Source organism: Danio rerio, chromosome 4 (assembly GCF_049306965.1).
Source record: "Danio rerio strain Tuebingen ecotype United States chromosome 4, GRCz12tu, whole genome shotgun sequence".
Taxonomy (NCBI): domain Eukaryota; kingdom Metazoa; phylum Chordata; class Actinopteri; order Cypriniformes; family Danionidae; genus Danio; species Danio rerio.
The window spans coordinates 62,421,654-62,437,259 of record NC_133179.1 but is presented as its reverse complement, the minus strand read 5'-3'; the positions used below and the strand labels follow the sequence as shown (position 1 = coordinate 62,437,259).

General features: G+C 36.4%; 1 protein-coding gene across 1 annotated transcript in view; it reads right to left on the bottom strand.

Moving 5' to 3' along the window:
• LOC141381809 (uncharacterized) overlaps window positions 1-15,606 on the bottom strand; it is a 705,874-nt gene that overhangs the window by 642,106 nt on the left and 48,162 nt on the right. The window lies entirely within an intron of this gene.

Genomic DNA, 15,606 nt, shown 5'->3' with positions numbered 1-15,606 from the left:
TATTACCACAATTACAAAAAGGAAAACTGAATATTTCATTAATCACATATTGGACAATTTAAAAATATTTTAATCCTGATTTTATTAGTATCATATTATAAGAGCCATAAGTTCATTGTTTTATTTATGTTAAATTGATAATAATGTAAAAGGCAACCCTGAAAATATTTTACTAAAAGTAATTTAATTTTTAATATAAAGTATATGCTGATGTCACTTCCGGTAAGGAAGAAGTTGTGTCATGAAGATGGAAGCAAGACAGTTTTTTGACCGTGTATTATAGTTCAGTAAAGTTGTTATTAAACATGTTCGAAATGACATCACTGGACTGTCTTATGTTACCCGCGTTCAAATCCTGCTAATTCAGAGAAACAAGACAAGAAGAGACGGATCGATGGCACATACACATATGATCTTTGCAGTTATAGCAAGTAGAATGTTTGGCTAAAAAAGTTGTAAAACTGTAAATTGTTGCCATCAATTCAGTTCTAATTTAGTAACTACCCATTAGGATTTTTCTTGCTGTGATTTATTAATATTAATAATTGATAAACGTTACGGTTAAGAACTTCACAAATAGCCTAAAATTACACTATACTAATTAATAATAATATAAATAGTAACTAATAATAATAAAAAAGAAGAACAAAAATATTAGCCTATTAGGCTTGTAACAATACAAGTCAGATTTTGAAAAAACTGCGTCCCTCCTGCTTTTGTTTTCATATTTTAAACTCTTTGCCAGAAAAACTAACATGTTGGCTTTGTCCGGTTTATGCGGAGACCTAATTGGGAATACAATGTTTCCAGCAGCACTGAACACCTGTTCAAATGCAGATACTTTTTCGCAACCGTGGCAGAGAGGGTATCTTGCTCTGCCGCCCACATTTATCGGAAAGCTGGCTTCTCTACATTAGGGAACGGCGCATTCTGAACAACTAAATATGCTGCTTCATTTCTTGTTGTCAACTTCTACTATTTATCACTTTCTCTTTTGTATTGGGCAATTTTTTGAAAAGGCCTCTGCCATGCTGACTAGCTGGACGTTTGCGTTCAGAAGATGACATGACCGAGCTGGCTCCGCATATGGATGGCTCTGGAGATTCGACGTGTTTGTCCATTTAACCTTTTTTTTTTTTAAAAAAAAACAAGCCCTACAAATAGCTTTATTCAAATGATTGGTTCGCCTTTCTCGATCGCCACGAATGCAAATTGTTCTTAGATTGGTGATGTAATGTTGGTTTTCCACAGAGGCTGAACTTGAACTTGCTGAATCGCCTCTAACGTCATAAATGTAGTTTTTGTATGAAAGGGATTTGAACCCATGCATGCAGAGCACAATGGATTAGCAGTCCATTGCCTTAACCACTCGACCACCTCATCATGTATGTAATCACTTTCTGATGGGGGCTGGACTATGGCAAATATGTATGTATTTGCAGCTATTTTCGGTAAAGATGACATTAAATTTAGCAAAAAACATCCTTCAAAACAATAAGTGTGAGAAAAACAATTTCTACAGAAGCAACAGGCTCTCTCAAACATCATCGCATATGAGCGACGAAGTGGGATTTGAGCCCACCTGTGAATCAGCAATGAATTAGCAGTCCAGCACCTTAACCACTCAGCCACCTCCTCTCTTTTCTTTTCTGATGGAGGCTGGACTGTGACACATTTATTTGTTTGTGTGTTTGTGTGTTAAGAGGACTTTCAGTTTTGCCATAACATGCTTTGAACACAAAGAGGATGCTAGATATTTTCCACAGAAGCATCGGGCTATCTTAAATGGACTACAAGGATGGATGGATTAGCAGTCCATCACCCTAACCCCTCAGCCACCTTGTCATGCAGACTCATTCCTGATGGAGGCTGGACTGTGGCGTATATATGTATCTATTTGCAGCTATTTTCGGTAAAAATTACATTAAATTTTGCAACAACATCCTTCAAAACGCCAAGAGGGTGCGAGTAAAACCTTCCACGGAAGCAGTGGGCTCTCTCAAATGCCAAAGAATATGAGCGATGAGGATGGAATTCAAACACATGCATGCAGAGCACAATGCAATAACAGTCCGTCGGCTTAACCACTCAGCCACCTCATCACATATAGTCCTACTTCTCTGATGGAGGCTGGACTGTGAAACATATTTCACATGATTCTGTTACAATTTTTGGGAAGATGACTTTCAGTTTTGCCACAACATGCTTTCAAGCATGAAGATGGTGCAAGTAAGATACCTTCCACAGAAGCACCCAGCTCTCTTAAATGAACGACAAGGATGCAATTCAAACCCACGCATGCAGAGCACAATGAATTAGCAGTCCCTAACCACTCAGCCACCTCGTCTCACATGTAGATGCTTTCCTAATGAAGGTTGGACTGTGGTATATGCATATGTTTTTGCAGCTAATTTCACTAAATATTACATAAAATTTTGCCATAACATGCTTTAAGACGCTGAGAGGTGCAAGTAAGAAAACTTAGAAGCAGTTGCCTCTCTCAAAACAGTGAAATTATGAGGATGGGATTTAAACTGGCACTTGCAGAGTACAACATACTAACCTAAGCACTTGACCATCTTGTCACATGCAAGCGCAGCTTTGTGCTAAAGGAAGGATTAAGTTTTGGGAATCGAATGGATGGGACTCAAACCCACGCGTGCAGAGCACAATGGATTACCAGTCCATCACCTTATCCATTTAAAAAAAAAATATATATATATATATTTATTTTATATCAAAAATTAAAAACAGTTACATTCAGGTAATAATACATGTACATTATATAAAGCCATTTAAACATATGGGTATATTCCCACTTAAAAAGTCTTTTTCAAATACATCTATCTTGTCATTTATGTTACAATAATATAAAAGAGTATTAAGAAGTTCAGACATTTCTCTTTTAAACAATTTACACACAGATATTTTGCTATTCTTTTGTTTAATGATATTCCTTCTTTTCCATACCACAATTCTTGCAACTGTTAAAATAAAGTTTATGGACAATGTATTTTCACCTTCTGTTTTGCAACCAAATAAAAATAATAACAACTTCGTTTTCAATCCCCATTTCATTTAGCATTTCTTTTATTTTTCCAATAAAACATTCTAACTCTTTGATTTAAAAAAATAAAATAAAAATAAAACAAATGTAATATACCTTTATCTTCTTCATTACAAACTTTACATCGGGTATTATTTGCCAAACCTATTTTACATAATCTCATTTCACTCAATAAACAGTTGTGTCTCAAAATGTAATCAAAATTCTCTAAAACTGGACGTTTCCAATAAGCTCTCAAATGTTGCCCTATTTCCTTCTTTTCAATATTGGGTAAAATCTTTTCCAGTACTTTTATTTTCAATAACTCTTTTATTTTTGTTTTCATAGTTTTCTATTATTGCATCTTTTATTATTGTAACTGTACATAACCAGGTATCACTTCATATAAGATATCTTTAATTTGCTTTATTCCTACACAGTAAAATCCTCAGAGTATAATTTAGTCAGTTCAGAGAACATTTGGTCCCTCTCTAAATTGAGCAAAATTTACTCAGCAGCAGTTAAAGTTAATAAGACAATGATGGGGTTAATTAAGTGATGATTGAGCACTGATGATGAACACCTGCTGTTAATAAGCAGAGAAACACAAAACTACATCTACCTTCAGTCACAGCCGTATATAAAATAAACTAAATAAAACACATCAAATCTTTCAAAATCTCATCAGAGCACAAACAGCAGCTCTATTTATTAACAACCTGTTTGACCTTATTTCTGCCACACTGTACAAAATTCCATATAGTAATATTATTAAGAATTAACTCATTTAGAATTAAAGTAATTTTTTTACAACAGCAATAAAACAGCACCACTTTTTTATTTAAGCTGTCACCATTGAGGAGAACAGTAGCTGCTTTACTTGGGCTCTGACTTGATTTCTAATGTTAATATCTTTTGGTTTGCCAAATAGTGTATTGTGACAAATACTGCATAAAAAGAGCAATTGTGCTCTGGATTATTGACTCTGTGGTGGTTTAGTCACTGGTCAAATAAGTAAAATTGGTTTTGACCTTTTAAGTTTAAATAATGTATCACAAAAGGAGCACTGTATTTAAAAATTGGAGTTCACCAATACTTTTATCAGATCATATCACACATTGAGCATCTGAAACACTAAAGACACACAGACATAACGAATCAGAGTATGCTTCTCAACTTAGGCAAGTTCTTTTTTTTTCTACAGTGCATGCTGGGAACTATGGATGAATGTCAAATGAATCTCTTACCACAAACTGCAGCCCTTGGCAAAGGTCCTCTTACTGCAGTGCACAGTGCAAAAATGTCAGGCTGACGGCCTCCACCCTGGTGCCAGTGGTGCAGACCACTTCGAATTCTTCAATATTCGAGACATCTCGACAAAAAGCAAGAGCGCCGTTAGTCAAATGAGGCAGGGACAATGCAGGTCGTGCTGCAGTTAGACTAATCCACGAGATGGTTTAGACTAAACTAACTCAAGCAGCGTCAGACATTCCGCAGACGGAAAATACTTTTTGGCTGTCCCATTGACTGCCGACTCCCCGACAAGTCGTGTATAAAACCTTCCACAGCTTCTTCATCCTTTGGGGCACGACTTGCCATCGCTGTACAGTTGTAAGTTGGGCAAATACTTCACAAATGACTATACTCGAAAAATGAGAAGTTATAGGCACCCCCCCCCCCCCCCCCTCCCATATTGAAAGAATAAAATTACAGTCTAATGCTTCTTTTGAATTATATACATGTGCTCATGCTTATTTTGCATATGTATATGTGTTTGCTTGAACCATGATAATCTAATGAGCACACACAGTGGTATGCTAAGACATTCTGTTTGACCTTAAAATGAGACAGGAACTTTCCACCCCTATAATGTCAAACAACTAAATCTGTAACAGACAAGTCTTCCAGAAAGTCCCTGTCTGGGTTGCAGCTGTGATGTGTGACTTTTCTACACAGAAAAGAGAACTGGAGCAGATGAGGAAAATATTGCTTTATTGTCTTACTAATCACTCTTTTCTTTTGATATATTTTTGCCATTGGAGGAATATACTCCATTTACTTGGAGTAATTTAATTTATACTCCCATTTGATTAATTGACTCCTGACCGATTATTGAATTGGGGTGGACTAAGGCAAGTGAGAAATAGTCCAACAGTATGCAATTTATATTTTATAATGATAAAGATTCTGTTAATTCCATGTGTTAAAGGGAGGTGAGGCCTCCACTAACTAACATAAAAGTAAAGTAAAAAATCAGTGTGTGCTGGCTGTTTTCTTTTAACCTGTGTGCATAAGAACAATCATACCAGCACAAAGTGCTTTCAACTTGAACTCAGACTGCAGCCATTGATCAACAAGATTACCCCAACACAGTTGGATTTGAAAACGGACTCATCAAGCAGGATGCTATGGTGCTTAAAGTTGCTGCAGTTATGATAACCGATAACATTGCATAATCAAATATTTATTTATTGCAATAAAAACAAAACATTTACAATACAAATAATATAGTATACAGTCTCTACAATTTTATTAAGGTAATCATTAATAAAATTGAAGTACCTAGCTTATATAGGAGAAATAATACAGAAACAAGACAGCACATGAAAAGAAAATAAACATCAATAAATATGTCTATTAAACACAGTAAGCACAAATTCTTGAAGTTAAAACAACAACTTTTAACGTAACTAGATGTTGAATGGTATACGGTTCTTGTTTAAATATGCTAAAATAGTTTACTTTTTTTTTTTTATACATTTTTAGATATACAGCTTTCCAATAAATAACAGGTTGATAAAAAAAACTTTCATTATATGTAAATATATAAAGGGCTTCCCACAGGTTTTAAATATACTTGCTAGCCAGATGGAAACACACCTTTTACCCACAGCACATAGTTAAATGTTTTATTCACAACTTGTTATATTTAAAACGTCTTGCAGTATTTTAGACTTTGCTTATTCATTCATTTTCTTTTGGCTTAGACTGTTTATTATTCTGGGGTCACCACCGTGCAATGAACCATCAACTTATCCACCATATGTTTTATGCAGCGGATGCCATTCGTGCTGCAACCCAACAATTCAATTCAGCTTTATTTGTATAGCGCTTTTACAATGTAGATTGTGTCAAAGCAGCTTCACATAAATTATCATTGTAACTGGAACAGTGTAGTTCAGTTTTTAGTGTTTAAGTTCAGTTCAGTTCAGTTTAGCTCAGTTCAGTGTGATTTAATCATTACTGAGAGTTCAAACACTGAAGAGCAAATTCATCGATGCGTAGCTCTACCAATCCTGAACCATGCGAGCCAGTGGGAAACGTCCATGCACACTCCTTCACACACATACACTACGGTCAGTTTTAGCATACCCAATTCACCTGTTAGCGTGTCCATGGAATTGTGGGGGAAACCGGATCACCCGGAGGAAACCTAGTCGAACACGACGAGAACAAACATGCAAACACAGAAATGCCAAGTGACCTAGCCAAGGCCTATTTAAAATAAGAAGGGTGGTCTGTATTGCTGGTGGAGGTAGTATAAGCCTGAGCGAATATTAAAACGTCAAATAACACATACATTCCTCAAAATAACAAATAAATTAGGCCTTTGAACATAGGAAATATATTTTTTACTTTTTTGTGTGTGTTTTATATTTGATATATGCTGTTGTAGCGCTTTGGCATGTCTGTGTCTTTAATAAGGAAAACACTAGACATTTGCACAATATTCAAGTTAGTGCAGGTGTCCGCCCCTCTGTAACACAGAAATGCGAGAATAACAATGATACTCGTTATAAAACATACTTATCTAAAGCTGTACAATACATGGCTACTTGTGGCCAATTTCTGCAACTTGGTGAGAGCCAATTAAAGAGGTTTGATCAACATTCCGTTGGCTTTCATATGCAAATAGGAGGCGAAGATTGCCTATAAATATTCGCGTCCCGTGCTGTTTACTCGCAGAGCATCTGTCTTGGTACACTTCATTCGTCCAGCTGGCAACGGCATATAGCGATATGGCCAGTCCAGGCTCCGAAGGTTAACGAAAACATAGTGGAGGGCTTTATATACAACGTGTCACCCAGACGGCAGTCTAGGCGAAACAGCCCCTATGTCTCTGCAATAATTCAGAGCGCCAGAGAAGACTATCACAGAGTGGTAGTGTTCGCCATAGAGAAGCAAGCCGTGTTCAACCAAGCTGTGAGAAGCGGCAACAATGTCCGTCTGCGCAACGTCCGACGCAGCCTGAGTAAGCCCAACCTCACCCTTCTCGCAGATCAGTTTTGACAGCAGCACGATTTGTGCTGTGGCAGCATGGCTGCCTCGGTTTGACTAACAGCGCATTTGCTTTATGTCTAGGTTTCTCGGATCCGCACGGCTTCGACGTCATCAGCTCCGCGAGCACCAGCATGAAGGCTGCCAGCCTGCCGTTTCTGCGCTGCGCACCCCCAGACTGCAAGAATATGATTGTGGCTGAGGTCAAGGGCTAAAGGTGAGAGTGTCATTGTAGTTGATGTGAGGCACCTGCAAAGCGGACTTAACCTGTGTAGTGGCAGTTTTCTTTAAAGAGAATTTCTCTGTGGTAAAGAAACAAAGTTTTACCTGGGATGTCTTTTCAAAGTTTTATTCTTTATAAAGAATGTCACAATCATACAGCAGCAACAGTTTCTGCAGAGTGAGACACGGTTACAGAGTGTGTTCACCCTTTTGGTTTGTACTGCTTACGAGGTCAATTCTAATTCGGCCCATTCTGTACTGCGTCAGACGTTTCTACTGTTTCTGACCTATGTTCCTTTCTTAGCATATATCTAACAACCATAGCTCTTACCCAAGCCCCCTACATATCGTATATCAGATGGCCTTTCAAAGTAAACCTTTAAGATGGGGGACAAGGTCCAGTTAGTCACGTACAGGAATGTCAGGCTGTATGGAAATAAGCATACACATCTGAAAATAAATACAAGTGACTTTTCCATTGCACTCACACGTCTAAAAATGAATAGTAAACAAGTTTCCACTACACATGCTCATCTAAAAATGAATTTCCATTACAATTTCTCTCTTTTTATCATTCATTGATAACCCATCAATAAATACATTTTTTATTAGTTTCGAAAATCAAACTAGTTACAATCATGTTGTTAATCATTTAACAGGATTCTGCACACATCAAATAGGGGATATGGGCCTAAAAAAGCCTTCCACATCAGTTTCACGGTTGTGAAGTGTACTTTAGTGGAGCAAAATATCACAGTCTGGACATAATAGCTGCTTGGGAATGTAGTCTTTACAGCGAATAACAGATCGCTTCAGTAGGCAGTGCTGGCACTGCCTAATCTCTGAATATTCAGCAGACAATAAAGAATCCAACATCTCAGGCCTTAAAGCTGTCCACTTCTTTTTAGACTGCTTAACGCGAATTGTGTTTGAGGAAGTCGGAATTGAACACTCAATGTCATCAATGTCACCTAGCAGGTGCTCAATTTCTTGATGAAGAGATTCTGTATTAGTAAACAATACATGTAATTATAGTGTTCATGGCAGTTGGTTAGACTGACCATTACTGGGAAATACTTACCAATGTTTTCCACTGCTGCCCAAACTGTGAGCAGACAGTGATGGACCTTCAAATAAGAACAATGGGGCAAATGACACAATAGTAATAACCATGCACGGCTAGTTACTTTGAAAATTGTTGGTGTCATTACTCACTATGATCAATGTCTCTTTGCCCAGATTCCAAAGATGAAGACATACCTGCACTATTGATCACAGTAGCTAAAAATATAGAGATTTATAAAATTGTACATTACAGAAAACGTATGATGGTGCTACACATTATAAGAAATATGTGTGTGTCCACTACAATAATACACAATATGCTAAAACTTATTATAGCCATACCATCGCAAATGTTTGCCTTTGAAGATTTCTGCCTTCTCCGTTTAGGCACAAGATGACCAAACAGATTCCTCTCTACAAATGATACTGGTTTGGGAAGGGTGCTGCAGGCACGTTTGGTCTTCTGTGTATTTAACTAAAAAGACATATATAGGATGTTAAGCAAGAACTTTCATATATTTTAACAACTAACAAACTAATATTCAATGAAGCTATTAAAATAGTATGAAAATAAATTGCTTGAAAAAAAATACTGGTGGAATGTTAAACGTTTGCAGAACTTGTTCAGCTTCCCTGGTCACTGCTACAAGTGCAGAATTTGCTGCTTTACATGATGCTACAAACATAATTATAACAGATGGATTAATGGTTACAAATATTCAACTTTTCTATGCCACAAGATTTTTTTTTTTTTTTTACAAAACTATAAATGTTCCTTTTAAAACTATGACATTTAATCACTTTTAAACCCACTGAACAACACTTTTTCAATTACAACTATATTGTAACACTTTTTTTTACTGCACTTCAAATGTTGTTTACACACAGAGAGACACAATGCATCTTTTCTATTCTTACAGACTTGCATGTACCACTAAAACAAAAAAAAAAATTAAATGATCCTGCAATTTTTCACCAAATGCAAAAATTACAAAAAAACAATTGTACATAATTCCACAAAAAAAAAAAAAAAACCTGAAAACAATTGCCCTAAAAAACGAAAAACTACACATTGTCAACGGTTACTTATCCCCTTGGCACAAACCTATTTGACTTAAGCAAACGAAAGAAAAAAACAAAAAAAAACATTTACCAGATAGTAACCATTCACTTTTTTTCTCCAACTACGAAAGTAAATGGCTATATGGTTCTAACATTTTAAATATTATTTTCTCTTTAACAGAAAAAAAAATTATAATAAAGACTTAGAACCACTTAAGAGTAATTCAACAATAATAAATTAATAAATAAAAACTTTACTACAATTTTCTGTTTTGCTGAATGATCCTTCAAAAGCTACTCACCGGTCTCTTGCAGCACACTGAAAACTGTTATGCTTTTGCATGTCAAACTCAACGACACTGCTGTTGTGGTTGGCCTCCTGCAGCAAGGCCGTAAAATGACGCACATTGCTCGATTGTCCTTGTAGCACTTCAGACACGTTATGTACGCAACCCTCTACTTCCAAACACTTTCTCTTTGACTCAGCCATTATACTCTGTGGAACATACGAACACACATATCTTGCCCATATCCCTCCATTGCCAGCACGTTATTCTTATAGGTCGCCATTTGCAATGGCTTCTTCAGCTAAACTACAACATGCACCATTGCAAATAATTCTGTACTATACAACTACACGCCATTTTACACTGTACGTCGCTCCTATACAACTGCTGGATAAACCAGCGGTTTAAAATTTCACTTAGCTACACATATCTCGCAAAACAGGAAGGAACAGCAAGGAACACGGCAACATCCATTAATTACACATTCACAACAAGGTCTCAAACATTGTTATTTCAAATATACTTTACACAACATTTTGCCACCACCGAAACAAGACTTATAGTATAAAAACATACCACACTAAGGTCTCCTAATGTTGCAGATGTTGTACTTTCTTCTTCTCCTCAAGTTCAACGACGATCGAAACTCCAACGCCAACCGCAGCTTTAAACATTTATACCTTTACCAGGATCGTTCAAAGCCACCATCGCGCCCTCCTATTGGCTCACCACATATACGCGTCGACGTCCGCGTCTGCGCTGTGCGCATCTTTTTCTTTGGGTTTTAACGGCAGCTGGCATCCTGTTTGTTGTGTTACTACCCCCTTTTGTACTATTTTTATTTTATTCTATATTCTTTTTTCCAATCCAGTTTATCCGGCTCTGTTTTCAATGGTTAATGATGACTTCCTGATTCTGATTACTCTCTGGAATAATAATAATTAAAAAAAAAAAAGTTTTATTAGCTTATCGCATTGAAATTGAAGACTGCCATCCATATTAGGTTACAAATCCATGTCTAAATTGACTGAGTTCAAAGATTAATTACAGTTAATTCTTTGCTATCTGAATGTTAAAGGTAAATATTTTAGACTTGATGGCATTTAAACAGTGACATTGGCTACGTCACTAACCACAATATTCCAGAAAGCATCCTCACTCTAGCATAGGAAAAATAAGCAGAAAATTGAGTTGAAGTCATTTGTGTTAAAGGCAAATGCTGCAGTAAATCACTCTGTCTATGTGTGTGTGTCCTCAAGGGCAGAGAAACATAATTGTTTGGATGTTGTGTAGAACAGAGAGATAAAGTTGAATGAAAGTGTTTGAATCTGATGGTTAAATAGCTGATGTAAGAATTCAGAAAGAAGTATTTATACTGCTGCAGCGAAAATGATCATTTAATTAGATGATCAGTTAATGACATTTTAATAAACAGAAATGCAGCGTCAACTTTAACAGCATTTTTAAGCAGTCAAGTCAACTCAAGTCAATATTAAGATTCTTGTTCAATTGGTAATGCTTTCAAACAGGTTTTACTGTCAAATGACAAATATAAAAGATTTTCAACAAATCAACCATTTGCTAACCTGTGAGCATTTCTAATTGACCAGACAGTAAGAATCAAATGAATTTTATACAAGATCATATTGTCTGCTTCTGTTATGTTGAATGGTTTAGTCAGAGTAAAGTAATATGGTACAAATAACAAGTTGAGAAGATAATTATGAGGTTTAGTCTTATTTCTGTTAAAAGATGCTTGAGTTTAAATTACTTATGTTTGATCATTGTAGAATTAGACTAAAATTGTGTTAGTTTTTTTACAATGTCTATGACAGTTTTTTAAATATATTTAATAAGTTTGCCAAACTCTTACCGCACCAACACACCCAAAACACACAATTGGCAAAACATTTAATTTCATGCTCAAAATCAAACATTGTAAACTAAACCTCTAAACTTCTTTTCAAAATACAATAATCAACGAACACACTACACCATGTCTAACAACACACTGTAAACATGTTTCAAAATGAAATAATTGTTCAAAACACAAACACATGTTCTCTTCCAACAGAAACATGTTGTCAATCAGAACACATTGACAATAAAAACACTATCATCAGCTAAGTTTACAGAAACTGCATTAGTTTATGTGTCAGCTCTGCCCTTATATTTAAAGCCTCTCTAAATTTTTGTGTTATGGGTTTAGTACAGTAAATTCATGCATTTAGTTTTTTTATCCTGCAGAAATTGAATATAAAAAATTTACGACCATCCCAGGGTAGCTTTAAAAAAATTCACAGTTTACTGTATGTAAAAAAATACAGACACAGAATTGCTGCAGTACAGACTTGATATGCAAAAGGACATTACTGCAAGATATACAAACAGAAAAAGCACCGCAATTATCATAAAAAAACTAAGTAATTTTCTATTCTGCCTGGTCTTCTGCATTTGCCCGACTTCTTCTCTGGCCTGGCCTGGTAACAGTGGCCCTTTGGCCTATTATGTTTCTCCTACGGCGACGCAATTTCACCAAGTTGAAGCCAGCCTCGTCAACATAGATAATTTCATGTGGGACTTGATTGGCCTCCAACTCTATGACAGTCTAAAAGTAATTAGACACAGTGTAAATGGCTTACTGTACTGTTTGAATTTAAACTGTTTCTAATTGAATTTATTTAGATTTCTGTTGTATTTAAATTTCTGTTTGTTTAAATTGGCGTTAACTGTTAATTGTATAGCCCACAAAAACGGATGTTGTGCTGTAACATGAAATTAGCTCATTTTATGAATATTAATAATCAACAATAACGGTTTATTCTTAATTATTAATATTCCGGCTTAAGCTTCAGTCAGTTTGGTCAAACAAACATATGATTGTAAATGATCATGCTCGCGCGACCGAGCGGATTCCCAGATTATGAATATTAATTATCAACAATAACAAATTATTATTAATCATTAATATTCTGGATCAATTTATTGTTAATTTGACCAAACGAACACAAGCAGAGCCGCCGCTCTTCCGAGCGGACACGGTAATCTATTCATTTAGAAAAAGGGAATTTAATTGCTACTTCTTGTGAAGTAGATTAATCATTCAAAAGTTTTAAACAACTTATAATAGCTAGGCAGGGGAATCTGTATTTCAGTGACATTTTCTCGTGAGGCAAACAATACAATTCATTTGATTATAATGGAATTTATTGATTAGTCAGACGTAACGAACAAACAAACGCACAAACATACATTAAACACAAAACAAAGGTAAACCACGTGGAGATATCGGGTCTATAGAACGTGTAACAACAAAGAGACATAGTAAAGCTAGGAAATATAGATTTCAGGTAAAAGAGTGACAAAACTTTCAGTTCCACACGCACCATTACGGACCACCAAGGTTATAAAACACACCTTTTTGATAAAAGGGGCACAGCTTAATCGCATAACTAAAATCACCTGGTCTTCCATGTCTGGAGGTCTCTTTTATGCGTCTCTCTTCCGCCGTGATAAAAACTCCTCTTGATGTCCTTTGATGCGTGGAGTTTGTAATGCAGTTCGGACGAACACGATCGCAAACTTTAAACTGAATTTACTTTGCCGGAAAATAAAGAAACGTGGCGGGAAAGTCCATGCGGCGTAGGAAAGCCGCGTGGCCCGAAGGCCACCGACAATGATGTTCTTCTTAGGACGTTCTCTTTCTGCCCAGATGTTTGGGGGGAAGTGTGCTTATACCTGCGGGTCACGTGACAACCCGTACAGCATTCTGACCAATGATTTCAGGGGAAAGTTTGTGCGCGAACCCTTTCTTTGTCTCGAGGCTCCTCGTATGCAAATTTGAGTGTCCGCCCAAAGCATGCGGACAGGCCTTTAATACAGGGCTTTAAAGAATAACGCAATGTGAGTTATGGTCTTGCACTATGCATCATGTGTTGTAAAATGTCAGCAGAAACCCATCGGTACCAAACATGGGGGGGTTGAAAGTACATCAACATAATTTTTCATATCCTTACAATATTTATGCTTTACAAAGGCCTAAATGGAACATGCATACAGGTTATAAGAGAGGTTACACAGGTAAGAAAAGTCAGAAATGAGATACAAAGTTTACAAAACATAACACATTGGTTTTGTGCTGGTTCTGGATTTGATGAGTTCATTTTCTTTCTTTCGGAACAGCCTCGTGGGGGTGTGTGTGTGAGTGTATTTGGGCAGGAATGTCTTTGAAGTTTTCCTGCTTATCTCTCCAGGCCCCCTGAACAACTTAAGCTGTCACGAAAATCCAGACTTCTTGGAGCCAGGAGTCGTAAAACCGTTCTGTCGGACCGTGATAAAATCAATAAGAAATTTTATCTGTGGACTGTACGCTACAGTGCTAACCATGTTAAGAGTTTGGGAAACTTGTTAAATGTATTGAAAAAAGTATCATAGCCATTGTAAAAAAAACTGTAAACCCCTAAAAAGTGGGAACAAAAGAAATCGATTCACAATCCCTCTTCTTGCATAATAATGTCAGGAGTGCAATAACAGTGTTTACAGTGTTAAAGCTCTCGGGCTTTCAGAGAGTGGATCTGATATTAGTTTGTTAACTGTGAAGGTGAATTTGGCTTATAGCCCAGACAAGGGTGCTTGCACACTTCCTATTGATAATGTGTGATAATTGCATCATTACAATCACATCATTATTTGAATGAAAATTTATTTTAAGTGGACTTGACTGATATGGAGTTCAGCAAGGTAATAATTAAACATGGTAATGGTGCTGAATTGGACTATTGTAATATAAAAATGTTTCATTATTTTAAGTTGAAGTTACAGAACACGCTGATGAATGTTTTAAGACTGGTGAAGATAAAGATGTTTTTGCAGGTCATGAATTTGAATCCTGTGTGGCTTAGGTTGAATGGATGACCTTTTATGTCTGATCAGAGGAACTCTTGAGTCTTAGAATTAGCCTGGATGTTTGGATTTAGATTTGGAGCAAGTTGTAAATGCATCAGAGGATGTATCGATGAAAGTATGTGTTGTTTACTTCTGGATGACTATTAGGGCTTGCACATTTGTGTTCATATTCTGGTGTTTGGTCCGCTGTTTTGTTTTTTGTATATTTTCACTGACGAACTGTCTTCAAAACTGAATAGCTTGATGAATACAAGGACGAAGCCCATTGTGAGTAGAAGGTGGAAGAGCCCTTAGCTTGGAGACTGGAATTTTAAGGTTCCAGCATGTCCAAGAAAGGGCGAAGAAACTCTGTAACCCAAGTAGAGAGCACGAGTCATTACTTCCACTTTCTTTAGTGACCTAACTGGTTGACCTGGAGCGGATTAATTCGCTTCGGTCAAAAACAGGGGACTGAAGGAGTTGCAGTTCTACCTTTAAATTCATCTCAACAAATCAACGTTAATCCTTTTTCTCAACATCCTGTTTCTCATCACTTTTTATTAAATATAATTATTTAATTACTTTTATTAAATTTAATTATTAATTATAGAACTTTGAATTGATTTAACTAATGTATAAATTCACGCTTCTTAATGTAAGAATGTTCAGTGTCCTTGTTTCTCTTTTTGCCTGTCTTTTTAAAATTTGTTTTCAGGAGACACACAAAAAACAGGTCATAGGTCATGGAGATCTCTCTCTCCC